This window comes from Camelus dromedarius, chromosome 8 (assembly GCF_036321535.1).
Source record: "Camelus dromedarius isolate mCamDro1 chromosome 8, mCamDro1.pat, whole genome shotgun sequence".
In the NCBI taxonomy this organism is placed as follows: Eukaryota; Metazoa; Chordata; class Mammalia; order Artiodactyla; family Camelidae; genus Camelus; species Camelus dromedarius.
The window spans coordinates 39,292,788-39,307,011 of record NC_087443.1 but is presented as its reverse complement, the minus strand read 5'-3'; the positions used below and the strand labels follow the sequence as shown (position 1 = coordinate 39,307,011).

Sequence of the window (14,224 nt, the reverse complement as noted above, 5' to 3'; positions counted from 1 at the left end):
GACATGTGACCCGGTTCTAGCCAATGAGATGTAAAGGGGAAGTACATTGGTATCCTATGAGAAAGATATATTCTCCATGTCAGAAGAAAAGCCCCTTTTTCAAGAGGGCAAAATATTTTCTTTGACAACCAAGAAGACAAACTATTAGATGATTCACTTGGTCTCAAATGTAAATAAACTGAAAGCAAGAATATGATTTCTTTTAAAATACTTGTGCATTTAGAAATGAAGACAAAACATTCTAGGTCTCCAATCCCTTAAATATTCCTGTCCACCTCTCTGTGACTCTTTTCCTCACGTACTCCTCCCCAGAACCTGGGCATAACTTGATTTGGCACAGGCTCACTGAAGAATGAACTCACTTTCCAGACAGGGACAGAATATGTCTACAGTGAACAAAATGGTAAGCACAGATTCCTCTTTGAAGTGGTACTCTGGCTGTACTCAGCTCTTCAGCCCAAGTGGAAGCCTGAATCATCTCCATGAGAGACACAGCCCCGATTCATTGTTGTTACAGAGACTTGTGCTTTCCTGCTCTGCTAAAATAGGGTTATGCTGCATATGATCTACCCTGGCATACCCAGATCAACTGTAGAAGGAGGCATCACCTGGATTCTTTCTGTGCAGGAAGTGAGAAAGCTCTTGCTTGAATAGCTGATGTTGGGGGATCTGTTTTAATAGTGTGTGGTTTCAAGGAAGTGAGAAAGCATCTGTTTGACTGGAGGGAGTGGAGAGGCCTTCTTTAGCCAAGTCGTTTGCACAACAAATTGGATGATCTAACCCCACCCTAGCTATCCAAACTTATCTCTCTCCTCTTAACAGAGTAAAGCTAGTTTCTTCCCCTCAGCCCAACATCCCATGCTTCTTACAAGACTCTATGGCTTTGCCCAAGATCTTTTGCTCCAGCTGCAATTCTTTATTCTCTTGTCTTCACCAATAGTAAGGAGAATAATGTTTCCAATTATCATTGAGTAGTTAACTATGTGCTTTACATATAGTGTCTCCTTTAATCCTCATAACAACTCCAAGAAGTAGGGACCATAATTATCTCCATTTTACAGCTAAGAAATGGATAATCAGAGAGGTTAAATTACTTGGCTAAGGTCATCCAGTCAGAATGTCGCAGAACTGATATTCATATCCAAGGGTATCTGATTCTAAAGTCCATGCTTGGAACTGTTGTGCACTCACTGGAATTACTTTTGCTCCTCCAAGTCCATTGTCCATGAAGCCCTCTTTGAGTTTTTACATTGATTATTATCTAAACCACTCATATTGGTACTTTAAATAACAAAAATCATAGACTGTCTGAGAAAAAAGGACTGCAGAGGCCATCTGGATCACCTCTCTTCTTTTACAGACAAGAAAACTGAGACTCAGAAAGAGCCTGCTCTTGTCAGAGGTCTTGCAGAACTCAGCACGCACGTAAGGAAAAAAGCTACTGCTTCGGGGGTGCCTTCCTAGAGTTCCTGATTCATAGGTCAAGTACAAGGGCCTGGGATATGTATTTTAAAAACAGCTGCATGGCTGAGTCCAATCATCAGGCAAAGGTGGGAATCACTAATGTTCTGTATCACTTGCTGTTTCATCTGTGTCATCTTAGCTCTCAAACATTACTCTGTGGAGACCTTGTTCTGTACTTCAGTGTTCCTTATGGTGTCTAGCCAGAAAGGAGCTAGATGTATTTTAAGTGCCCAGCAAATACTTGTTCATCAAAATGAAGAAAGTTTTAGATACTGAGTACTTGACCTGGAGGTGGCAGGGAAATGGATTATGGCAATTAGGTCCAAGGCCACGTAGAGCAAACGTTCCATTGTGGGAGGCAAAATAGGTGGTAACTGTAGTAAGATTTGGCTGGTTTCATTTGCTTCAGCTCATAATGACTCGAGCCTGGATGGACAAAGATTTCAGATAAAACGTCTCAATTTCTGATTTTCTTTTGTCTTTCTGAGCTGAGTAGACATGTTTAGTAAATGTGATTCCCAGATGCTCAGGACATGTCTTGTTCTGCTATGAGGATATGGAACACAGCTCTGGTGACACTCTTGCCTTGGAGTGGCAGAGCCTTTTATGGAAGCACAGTGTACTTTTCACTTTACTGGGGGATCTTTAAATAGCAGGGAACAGCAACTCAAAGCTTTTCAAAGAGATACTTAAGGTTATTTTTCTCCATGACAACAGCCTGCCAATAAAGATAGAATTTAAAGAGCTAGGACCCCAAAAAGAAAGAGAAAAGGAAAATTTCCCTGCTAGACTGAATGCTCAGAGATGAACCATAGCCAGTGTGTAAATTCTATACATTGACTCACAACTATAGAACAGACAAGATGAGCAATCAAATTGCATTCTTTAATTATCTGTGTGCAAAATAAGAAGGCTATTTAAGATGTTCACCTGGTAGTAAATGGGGGGGGGGTGAGATACTCACAGGCATACGATACAAGTACTGGTGCTGAAATGATGGATTCCTTTTCTTGTTTGTTACCCTTAGAGATTTGGGGGATTGATTTTGTTTTGGGTGTCTAAAGATCAACTTCTAAATAATCCTCTTGGCTTTCCTGTACCATAACCTTGCAAAAACACCTTTTTCTCTGCCTCATGAAATCTGACTCCCAGAACAAGCAGTAATGGATTCAACTCCTGATTCCTTCTTTTTTCATCAAATGAAAATGTTCAGATGCTTTCTCAGGGAATCTCTACATTGCTGCTGTTGTTTAAAATTAAGACTTAATTTTTTAAAGCAGATTTAAGTTGACAAAATGAGGGAAAGGTATAGAGATTTCCCATATACTCCCTGTCCTCCCCACATGCCTCCCCATTATGAAAATCTTCCACCAGAGTGGTGTATATATTGCAATTAATGAACCTACACTGCCACGTTGCAATCACCTAAGGTCCACAGTTTATACTATGGTTCTCTCTTGGTGTTGTACATCCAATGGGGTTGCACAAATGTATAAGGACACGTATCCATCGTTATGGTGTCATACACAGTATTTTCACTGCCCCAAAAATCCTCTGTGCTCCACCTATTCATCCTTTCCCCAGCCTCTCAACGCCTGGCAATCACTGATCTTTCTACTGTCTCCGTAGTTTTGCCTTTTCCAGGAAGTAATATAGCTGGAATCACATAGCATGTGATTGGATTCTATCACTTAGTAATATATATTTAAGGTTCTTCCATGTCTTTTCATGGCTTGATAGCTCATTTTTCTTTTAGTGTTGAATAATATTCCATTGTTTGGATGTATCACAATTTATTTTTCTATTCACTTACTGAAGGAAATCTTGATTGTTTCTAGGTTTTGGCAACTATGAATAAAGCTGCAAAAATCATGTGCATCCATGTATGGACGTAGATTGTTAACTCCTTTGGGTAAATACCAAGAAGTATGATTGCTGGATCTGCTGGATCATATGGTAAGAGTATGTTCAATTTTTTAAGAAACTCAAACTGTCTTCCAAAGTAGCTGTACTGTTCTGAGTTGCCATTTGCAATGACTGGGGGTTCCTTTTGCTCCACATCCTTGCCAGCATTTGGTGTTGTCAGTGTTGTGTATTTTGGCTACTGTAATAGGTGTGTAGTGGTATCTCATTCTTGTTTTAACTTCCATTTTCCTGATAACATATGATGTGGAGCATCTTTTCATGTACTTATTTGCATCTGGATAGCTCTTTTGGTGAAGGGTCTGTTAAGGTCTTTTGGTCCATTTTTTTAATTGGATTATTTGTTTTCTTATTGTTGAGTCACACTAAGTTTTTATTTCTCTGTTCTCAGAGGACACCTCTATCTCCCAGTTTGGATGGATTTATAAGATTCACCTTCTATTCCTAAGTGCCCCCCAAAATAAGGATAGACTTGCCCTGATAACCTTCTTACTCACTACCTCCAACCAAGTCCCAGACCAACTTAGCAGCATTAGCTCTAGAACTGATCAGTCCCAAAAGTAGAACAGACTCATTTCCTACCTGATACAGGAGTACCCTCTACAGTGTTCCCTACAAGTGCTCATCTGAACTTTAATCAGTTATAGGACTCTCTCTAGCTTGACAGTGGCAAGTCTCACCTGACCAGTGCCAGGGATTACCATTCATTTAACAAATATTATTGGGTGCATTTTATATGTCAAGCTCTGAGCTAGGCACTGGAACAATGAGTCAATCAGACAATTATCTACTTCCTCTTTGTAGGGTAAAAGTGGTTTTCCTATAGCGACTGACTCTAATTCTGCCCGTTGAAACCATATAATTAGCCAGTCCATTCCTTCAGAAATTTGACAAGACAATCAGATCTCTCAAAGTCCACTGTTACTCTGGTCACCCCCTCCTGCGGACATGCTCACAGTGGTCAATGGACCCTTCCAAAGGAGACTGCTCACACTTTACTTCCTGTACTCTTCTGAAGCCTGTGTTGGATGTTCAGGGTTTCTTACAGTTGCCTAAATCTGTGGGGTTACATTGTTTGACATATGTGTATGTCCCTTGGGGAGAAGGAGTTAAAAACATTAACTTCAACCTGGGGAGTTGTTTTTCTTCTCCTGCTCTTTAACCAGAAAAATAGATGCTATTGTAAGCTATGAAAGCTGAAATGCTAGCTTTTAAACAACTTAGAAATAACAGAGTTCAAGATTTCAGGAGGAAAATAGGCTCCATAAAAATTCTGTGATAGGGACCCCTACATTGCCCTTTTAGTTGGTAAATTGAGAATAAATGGTAACCAGAAAGTAATCGCCTCTAACTGCATTTCACTGAGAATAATATCCTTCTGTCCAGTAAATGTTAACTTAACAAAAAAATTAAGCCAAGTTTATCTACTGTGACAATGGCTCCCCTCCCCCCAGGTACAGCTTGAGTTTGAGGGAGGGGGCACATGCATCTGGCACCAGGCTGTTACACCAAAGCACACTCCCTGCCACTCCTGACAAGGGCTTGTGGCCGACATTACCAAGGATAAGGCAATCTCTCTGCTCTTAGAATTCACTTTTTTTAGGGCTGAAAGCATCAGACTAACTAACTCCAGGAAGAGCTGACCATTTCTCTTACTTCAGATTTCAGAAGGAATGATTTGTTCTCCTGGCTGATTGTTCTCTGCTCCCATTTTCTACCTTGTTCTGCTGCCCAAATGTGTTCTCTGCCTTGTCTGTCCTGCTCTTGGTCCCAGGAGGTTGGCCTCTGCAGGTGTACCTCCTGGCTTGCCAGTGGGCTTCCAGTTCCATTTGGCCACAGAGAGGCCCAGGTGGGAGAGTAGGAAGGAAGCAAGATCAGTGTATAAGCTGTATAACTGTCTCTGGAAGTAGTTGTGCCCAATGACTCCAAATTGCAGCTCCTGCTGAGCAGCCCCTAATCTAGTGTTCCAGCTCTTACTAGGCTCTGGGAACTCTACGTGCTTCCCCAGGCCTTGTATCTTAGCTTTGGTAATGGCCTCCTATCACTGAATCTCTTGGTGCCCCAACCACCCTAACTTTTCCTTAACTCTGCCTTCACTTCTGCCTTATCGTTGCATCCTCTTCATTCAAATCATCTGGAATAAATTATTTCCTACCTGGGCCTTGAGAGATAAACCTCTGTTCAGGTATCTTCTGTAGGTCATGGAGCATCATGCCATCAGCACCAGGAAAGTCTTCTTACCTCCTTCAGGCAGGTGCAGTCCCAGTCCCAGAACCAGAGGTTAGGCAATCTCAACCTGGTAGCCCCACTTTGAAAAGATACATATTCCTGAATCCCATCTATTATATGAGACTCTCCTGGAGTGAGGACCTATAATTTTTACTTTTAAAAAAGATCCATGGAACAAGAATGGCAAAATAGTGATAATTATTCAAGCTGGGTGATGGGTGCATGGGGCTTGTTATGCCATTTTCTGTATTTCTGTGTATGTTTGAAATTTTTCATTATAAAAAAATAATTAGATATGTAAGGTTCTTAGTTGAGAACTACTGATTCAAAGTAGAGGTGTGAAATTTGTTTTGCTAATCTCATTATTCCCTGTCTCCATTGGCCTCTGTCATGCCACGGTACAATCTCTATCTGTGTAAACAGTTGGGATGAGACAAAGAGATCCAGCACCTTCCATTTACTGTAGTCCTAGGTACCAGATACCCAGTCCCTACCTCACAAATTCCTTTACAGATAGAGGTGGAGCATATTTGGCCAAATCCCTTGGTCCTTCTCAAATAGTTCTGACTCACACAGGCAATAATATGTGACCTTTAGCCAGATTCTATCAGTATGGAATTGGAAAACACAAGTCACTTCACTCTGGTTGGCTCTTTTCTCTGTCCCTTCTTTACGAGAATTTCTTCAGGAGCCCCACATTTCTACTTGTCTTATAGTAGAAAAGGACCCAGAATTTTGAGTAACAAATTCACGTTTTCAGTCTCTGTTCCTGTGTGAGCTTGGTCAAGACACTTACCTTTTCAATTTCTTTGACTTCTTAAATTTCATAGCATAGTAGTTAAAAGCATGTCTCTGGATTTGAATCATCTCTCTGCCACTTCCTGGCCATGTGTCTTGGGGCAAGTTGCTTAACTTCTGTATGCCTCAACTTTTTCATCTGCAGAATGGAAATATTAATAGAAACAACATCACTGGGTTGTTGGGGAGATTAAAAGCACTACCAGATGAAAAGGGAGTAGCATGGTGCCTGGTGCATAATAAGTCCTAAGTAAGTGCTAGCTGATGCTGAATCATTATTGTTACCTATATTTGTAACTTTAGAGGACTAGGAAGAAGGAAGCATAGCAACAGTTTCAACTGAAGAGTTTCCAGGGATTTTAAAAGTCAATAAAATTTGAGAACCACTGCTTGTAGATGTTGTAGAAATCAATGATTATAAAAATCTGGGGTTAAAAAAAGATCCATTCAAACAAGCCAGTGCGGCTGACTCCCTAGTTCCTTGTCATTCTGCATGGTTCTGGGCTTCAGTACCAGCCTGGATGGAAGGCCTGGCTGGATCTGGAACTGTGCTTTCCCTGCTCTGGCCTGGACTGACACAGCAGCCCAAGTTACACGGCTTGATGTGTGGGAGGTGGTAGTGAAGGGAAGAGCAGAAGAGAATCAAGGATGCTCCTAAATCAAATAGAAAAGCCAAAACGCCTAGATGGCCTTGGCTCATGTATGTCCATTCTTAGCCAACTTGAGGACACAAGGCTTCATTTAGTAAACCTGACCTCATGTTCCTGTCAATTAAAAACTATGCAAATGTGTTTTGAATTTTCTAGGCAAGGGTGTATTACCTCCGAATGCTGACTATTAAAATTCCTGATAAAATCCAATCTCCAAAAGTTGGAGAGCAAGAGACAGTCAGAGAGAAAGAAATGTGGGCCTTTTAATAATTTAGCACAAAAAACATGGTGAGCATAATTATATCCTAAAGAACAACTCCTTAAGTCCTCCCTTGACTAGGAGGAAAAGAGTGGACCTTCTTTTCCTCACACCTAACCTAATGTAACCTAACCTAACCTAGCCAACAACACCTGTAGACCCCAGCTTAAGAACTGGGATCTACAACACTGTGTTTCAGTGCTTTTTTTTTTTTTTTTTTTAAATGTAGATCTGGGCCAGATGAGAGCCAGATGCTGAATGACATAAAGTGATGCATTTTGAAGCCAATGTCTAACAAACTATTGAAAGCTAGCCTTTCCTTAGACAAGTATGTCTTTACTCTGAAATACTGGCCACTTACACTCTTTGGCATATTCTGTGAATTCTTCCCACTTCTTGTGGCATGTATTTAAAAGTCACTAGCTAAGAAAAACCAGATCTTTTACTGCTAGTTTTGATTTGTGAATGTGAAGGAGACATACAGTCATGGTGCAATGACTCAATTATAACCCATCACCTGCCCCATTGTTCTGAAGACTGTCAGGGAGTCAAATTAGGGTGGCTGCCTGCTTTGCGATGTGCCCTGGTAGCCATGTCTGTGCCATATCCCTTTGTTTGAGGGAAATGACTTTTTTTTTTCAGCAAGTTCTCATCTTTCACTCCCTGCTCTATCACGTGTCTTGCACAGAAGCTGTGTGACAATACCTTGCTGGCCACAGTGCATGGTTTAACAGTAGGCAACAGAGCTAAACTGAGCTGTCAGTGCCTCACACCTCATTTTGGGTCAGGGCTAGGAGGGGACTCAAACTGGTCTCACCAGAGTCCTTCCTCAGGATTTATTCCCTTTGCTGTCAGCACTTTATTATGAAAATTCTCAAACATACAACAAAGCTAGAAGAATTATAGAGTGAACATCCAGCACTTAAACTGTACCATTAACCATTAACATTTTACTACATTTGATTTATCATCTATCTAGCTAGCTAGCTATCCCTCTATTCAGCTATTAATTTAAATTATGTTTGGTGCATTTCAAAGCAGGTTGCAGACATTAGTACACTTCTCTGTAAGAATGTATTCATTAAATGGGGTTCAATATTTGTTTATGGTATTTTTGAAATAAAAATCATATGCAATGAAATGTGTATTTGCAGAGTTATAACAAATGTATACACTCAGAATATATTTTATCAGAAGTAAAGAGAAAGTTTCTTTCCCCTTTGGAAAGTGGGGCTCAAAGATGTGAGTCCAGAGTGGGTCACTTGTGACTCCAGCTTCAAATTCTGAAAGCCAGCTGGGGAAAGCAGACAAACCAATATGGAGGCAGAACTAAGAAATAAAAATAATTATGGAAGTATTGTAGTCGTTTCTGCCTTTTTTTTTTTTTGCAGTTGGTTACATGAGCCTATAAATTCTCATATTTGCCTAAACTATTTTGGGGTGTTTTTCTTTTACTTGTATCTAGTCCTGACTTGTGTGTATGTGTGTGTGTGTGTGTGTGTACATGGGTGTGTGTAGTACCCTTTAATTTCAAGTAAGGTATTATGTGTCTATTGCAAGTATCAGGACCAAGTTGGAAGAGGTTAAGAAAGTAAATGTTTCCTTACAAATCTAAGAGAGTGGATCTAGTAAATTGAAAGCATTAGCTTTTTCAATGTTCTAGCTGTGAATCCATCCTATGTGGGAATAAGGGACAGTTTCTCACAGGCACTGGTGACTTTATTCAAAGCAGAATCACTAACAAAATAAAAGCATTACATGATAACCCTGATATTAAAAATATAGTCACTGATATTAAAAGCAGGGCCCTACTGGACTCGCTAATTATTCTTTCTAACTTTGAACACTAGCCAGTTTTTTGTGGCTTTAGCTAAATAATTACAGAAACAGAGGCAGTGTGTTTTCACTGTTAGATGTGAAATAGGTTGCAAAATGCCAAAATGCATTCAGTCTGGAAGATGTTGAGTCCATGTGTGAGAGAAGGGAAAAGAGAGGAAGACTCTCAATCATCCGAGGGGGAGTAAAGGAAGTATTTTATTGCCCAAGAGAAATTTCTTTTTGGGTTTTTTTTTTTTTTTTTTTTTGGTTCTTACATATGATACTATTTATCAGTTGTATTATTTTAGTATTCTATGCTCAGAATTGATTTCTTTTTGTCTCAAACCAAAGTAAGAAGTTTCCCCTGGGTGATTTCTAAAAAAGTTAGAATAGCGGTTACTTTGAGGGGAAGGGAAGGGCTTGTGAAAAGAAGGGAACCCATGGAGGGTTCAGTATATCTGTACTTTTCTGTATCATTGGAATATTTCGTAATTTAAAAAATTTACTCCTTAGCCTCCAACATCTCTTTGAGAGGACAGAATTTTTATATAGGCTTCCATTTCTGAGGCCTGTTGAAAGTGACAGTAGGTGATAGTCGTCCCTAAGTTATCAGTGTACCTTCTTAATTTACACTGTCCCCTCAAATTAGTTCTTTAATCTCCAGGTCTTCTAGTTCCTCAGCTTTTTTTGTGTGAATCTTAGCCTGATGCATTTTATGCAGAACATTTTTACAACCTCATATTGAATTTTATCTGACCAGATCTATGCATCACAAAAGTGAATGGGAATAATTAAAGCAATTATTTGGGAAATTTATGTTAAAACTTTCTTCTTCAGATAATTCAAAGAAAAGCAGAGAAAAGTGCATGGGTAGTGACTGTCCTGCTTTACCTAATTATTTCCCCAGTTCCTCATTTTGTTTGGCTACTGAGGTTCTTTTTTCTTTTTAAAGGCAATTTTTTCAGAGCAGTCTTAGGTTCACAGCAAAATTGAGAGGAAGATACAGATATTTCCCATATACTACTTGCCCCCATACATGGATAGCCTGCCCCATTATCAACATCACTCACCAGAGTGGTACATTTATTGCCAAGGATGAACTTACACTGACACATCATAATCACCCAAAGTCCATAGTTTACATTATGGTTCACTTTTGGTGTTGTACATGCTGTGGGTTTGGATAAATGTCTAATGATATGTATCCATTATTACGGTATCTGTAACAGAATATTTTCACTGCCTTAAAAATCCTCTGTGCTCCATCTATTCCTTCCTCCCTCCACACCCTCCCCAACCCCTGGCAACCACTGATCTTTTTACTGTCTCCATAGTTTTGCCTTTTCCAGAATGTCACATAGTTGGACTCACACACTATGTAGCCTTTTTATATTGGTTTCTATGACTTAGGTAATATACATTTAAGGTTCCTCCAGCTTTTCACAGCTTGATAGCTTATTTCTTCCTTAGTGTTGAATAATATTCTGTTGTCTGGATATACCACAGTTTATTTATCTATTCACCTACAAAAGGACATCCTGGTTGCTTCCAAGTTTTGGCAACTATGAATAAAGCTGCTATAAACAACAGTGTGCAGGTTTTCGTGTAGACATTAGTTTTCAACTCCTTTGGATAAGGAGTTGTAATTGCTGGATCCGCTGTATCATATGGTAAGAATATGTTCAGTTTTGTATAAGAAACTTTCAAACTGTCTTCCAAATTGTTTGTAGCACCCTGCATTGCCATCTGCAATGAATGGCAGTTCCTCTTGCTCCTCGTCCTTGTCAGCATTTGGTGTTGTCAGTGTTGTGGCTTTTGGCCATTGTACTAGATGTCTAGTGGTATCTCATTCTTGTTTTAAGTGAGGCTCTTAAAGAGCGTTATGATATAAGCAGGTAATTGGTGACAGCAATAGTTTGATATGTGTTGGGCATGTGCAAAGTACTTTACAATATCACCTCTTTTAATCATTCCACAACTCTGTGAAATAAGTACTATTATTGCTCTCAATTAAAAAAAAAAAAAAAGAAGACTGAGGCTCGTGAGGGCACAGTGAATTTGAGACCACAAGGCGGGCTTCATGGACACGAGACCTGGACAGTTAGTCACACAGGGCCCTGAGGTCAGCTTAGTATTTGGTTTAATGCTTTGAGGTCACTGACTTAAAACTACTAATAGTTTTGTGCAAAGGATACTGCGTTTTCACACTGTCCCGGGCCTGGCAAGTTACACCCTGTTGGGTAGAGCTGGGAATTTGACCCCAGAGGATGTGCTGTCTAGTACTGATCTATTCTGCTGCTTGTTCCTCTTTAAATGAAGCTAGGAAAAGGACAAAGAAACAAAACAACCAAAACAAACAGAAACACCCCAAATGAACAAACAAAAATCTAGTAACAGATGACCACTGACATGGCATACATATATAACTAAAGACAGTAAAAAAATGATCTGGGAAGAATAATTTAAAAATGTGTGACTTATGCTTAAATCAATTTCTTGGATATTGTTCTTGGTAATTGAAATTAATATTTGAGATTTATTCTACCTTAGGAAATGCACACACACCCATGACATAAAATTCATTCTTCAACATTCATCGCATGTCTCAAGGCAAAAGTTTTTTCTGAAACAAACCGTCATCTGGGGGGAACAAGAAGGATAAACTCAGCAAATCTGAGAAAAAGCTGTAGATTTGCTGTTTTTTCCCAACTGAGGACACTTCTCACTGTCCAGCTTTAAGACCTGTAAACTCATCTACCCTTGTGCCAAATGAAGCTTAGATACAGAAAGCACCCGAAATACAGATTGAGGAAAGCTACATTGTGAGTGTCTCCATCCAGGTGAAATACAGGGAAGGGTACAGCCATTTCTTTTTCCTGTGATCCTTTTATTTCCCGCTTGTTGTGATTTGGGTCTTGAAGCTCCTTTCTCCTCTGATTGCCTTGGAGGCTACATTTTCCATCTTACTGCAGTTTTTGACCTTGTTTTCCTTGTGGTCTCCGTCTGTGCTTGTCTCCTCAATGGAGTTGCTCAATTTGAGTTGCTTGTTAATAGTTTGTCTAAATTAGCCTCAAGGGTCCTCATTGCTTGGCAGCAAGATGAAGCTTGGCTCTTATTTCTCTCTGGTACGACTTATTCAGTGGGGGACAAGGGTGAGGGCTGGTGGCAGCAAAAAGGTGGAAGTTGGTCCAGAGGCCCCAGCCTTCATTCCCCATGACCTGCTGAAGCATTTACCACCTGACCCTGGAGAGCTTTGAGGCTTAGATGCCTCAGGAGTTTAAAATCTTATTGTTTAGCATTACTTCTTAATCTGAAAATGGAATCACAGGAGAAAGAGCTTTTCTTGCCACATGGGGGTTTGGCTAGGGTTCATTGGTAGTTACTGACATTCCTGTCTTGCCCCACCCAGCTTAACAATGCCCATCATTGTTTCCTAAAGGGTTTCACCTGCGTCTGCTGAGCACTTGTACAGACAGGTCCTAAGCAGTATCCAGCCGAGGCTTCGGCCTTCTCACAGCTGGAACATAGTTCCCAATGACCAACATTCCAAACTGAAGGATTGTCATGATAAGTAATTGTTCCTTCATTCTAGATTAAGGATGGATTTAAAATAATAAAAATAATACCTACTCCCAGCCCCACCATTTGTTTATATATTTATACACCTGTCAGGTAGGCAGGATACAAACCATTATGATTCCTATTTTGCTAATGCAGAAACTGAGTTTCAGGGAAGTTGTGATTTGCCCACGATGTAAGATGTCAGCTTAGATTTTTCTATGCCAAGAACAGCATTCTTGCATCGTTACTACATCATATTACTTCTATCATGAAACATATTCAGAGTGGAAAGAAGGAAGTTATTTGAGAAAGCTGAGTGTAGCTTTTAAGGTGAAAGTGGGATCTTATTATTATTATTATTATAATTAATTATTATTATTTAGTGATTTTAGCATGTGGACCTAAACTGTCATCCTATTCAGTAATGGTCAGGTATGGTCTGGGCTAACTGAGGGTCATCCATGTATCAGAGACCAGGGAACTTGATGGGAAGGAAAAAATGCTGATCCCTTCCCTCCCCTCCCCAGGAAAATTAATCACCCTCAGAATAATGACCTCAAATTTTATGATTAGCAGAAGAGCAAATCTTGTCTAGACTTACACTGACCAAGACTGAAAGAATTTTGGAAAGAATTCCTTATTTCTCAAAGTGGAGTACATGGCAGTGTGTCAGGGTCCTTGAAGCTACCTATTAAATTATGGCACCTTTTTCCAGAGCACCAATTCTATTTAAGAAAAAATAGCAAACAAAAAGAACAAACAAACAAAGCATGTTTATTGATTAAAAACAAACATTCTGTGGAGAAGAAGGCAGTTTTGGCCTGAATTTTAAAGACGAGACAAACTGAATATCTGCAATGGGTCTCTTTGGGAAAATACATCCCAGGTACTAACCTTAGGGATGTATTTTCATTCTCTTGTATTTTTGGATGATTTCTGTGAAAAGTCTGAGAAGCACTAGCCATTTTAGGAGAGAAGTTGAAACTAAGAGAAGTTAAATGATTCCTCAATGTTCACAGCAGGACTGGACTCAACGTCCCCTGAATCCTTGTCTATTGTTTTCTCCATTATTCCACAAATGCAGTCCTTATTGTGGAAATGTTTCTAAAATGAGAGTATAATTTCCTGCCTTAGGAAAAGTAGGAGGCAGAAATAATGACATCTTGGAGAATGTAGACTGTGTGTGATAATGAGCATCATTCTCATTGCCAAAGCAACATGGGACATGGGTTGTGGAGTAGCTTGAGTTGAATGTGAGTAGAACCTAGTAAAGTCCAGTAAGGGGCTCTCCCAACTGTGTTTCCACTGTCATCTTGCTTCTGAGGCTTTGCCTCTTTCTTCTAAAGTAAAAAGTAAATTCTGGCTGTTAAGATAACCATGCTCAACCTCATTAAACATCAAGCACTGGGAATTAACACAACAATAAACTGCAACATTTATTTCTTGATTTATTAGTAAATATTATTTTTAAATGATGAAAATACTCAGTATTAACAAGGATGAGATGATCTGATAGAATAAC

At 39.7% G+C, this 14,224-nt stretch overlaps 2 long non-coding RNA genes across 3 annotated transcripts in view; one reads left to right on the top strand and one right to left on the bottom strand.

Annotated features, from left to right (window-relative positions):
• Positions 1-14,224, bottom strand: part of LOC105093859 (uncharacterized) — a 324,842-nt gene that overhangs the window by 15,075 nt on the left and 295,543 nt on the right. For both annotated transcript variants that reach the window (XR_010381944.1, XR_010381945.1), the window contains exon 5: positions 6,413-6,553. This is a non-coding gene — a long non-coding RNA (uncharacterized LOC105093859). The remainder of the gene's footprint in view (positions 1-6,412; positions 6,554-14,224) is intronic.
• LOC135321823 (uncharacterized) overlaps positions 3,377-14,224 on the top strand; it is an 85,152-nt gene continuing 74,304 nt past the window's right edge. Inside the window, exon 1 of the long non-coding RNA XR_010381946.1 lies at positions 3,377-3,420. This is a non-coding gene — a long non-coding RNA (uncharacterized LOC135321823). The remainder of the gene's footprint in view (positions 3,421-14,224) is intronic.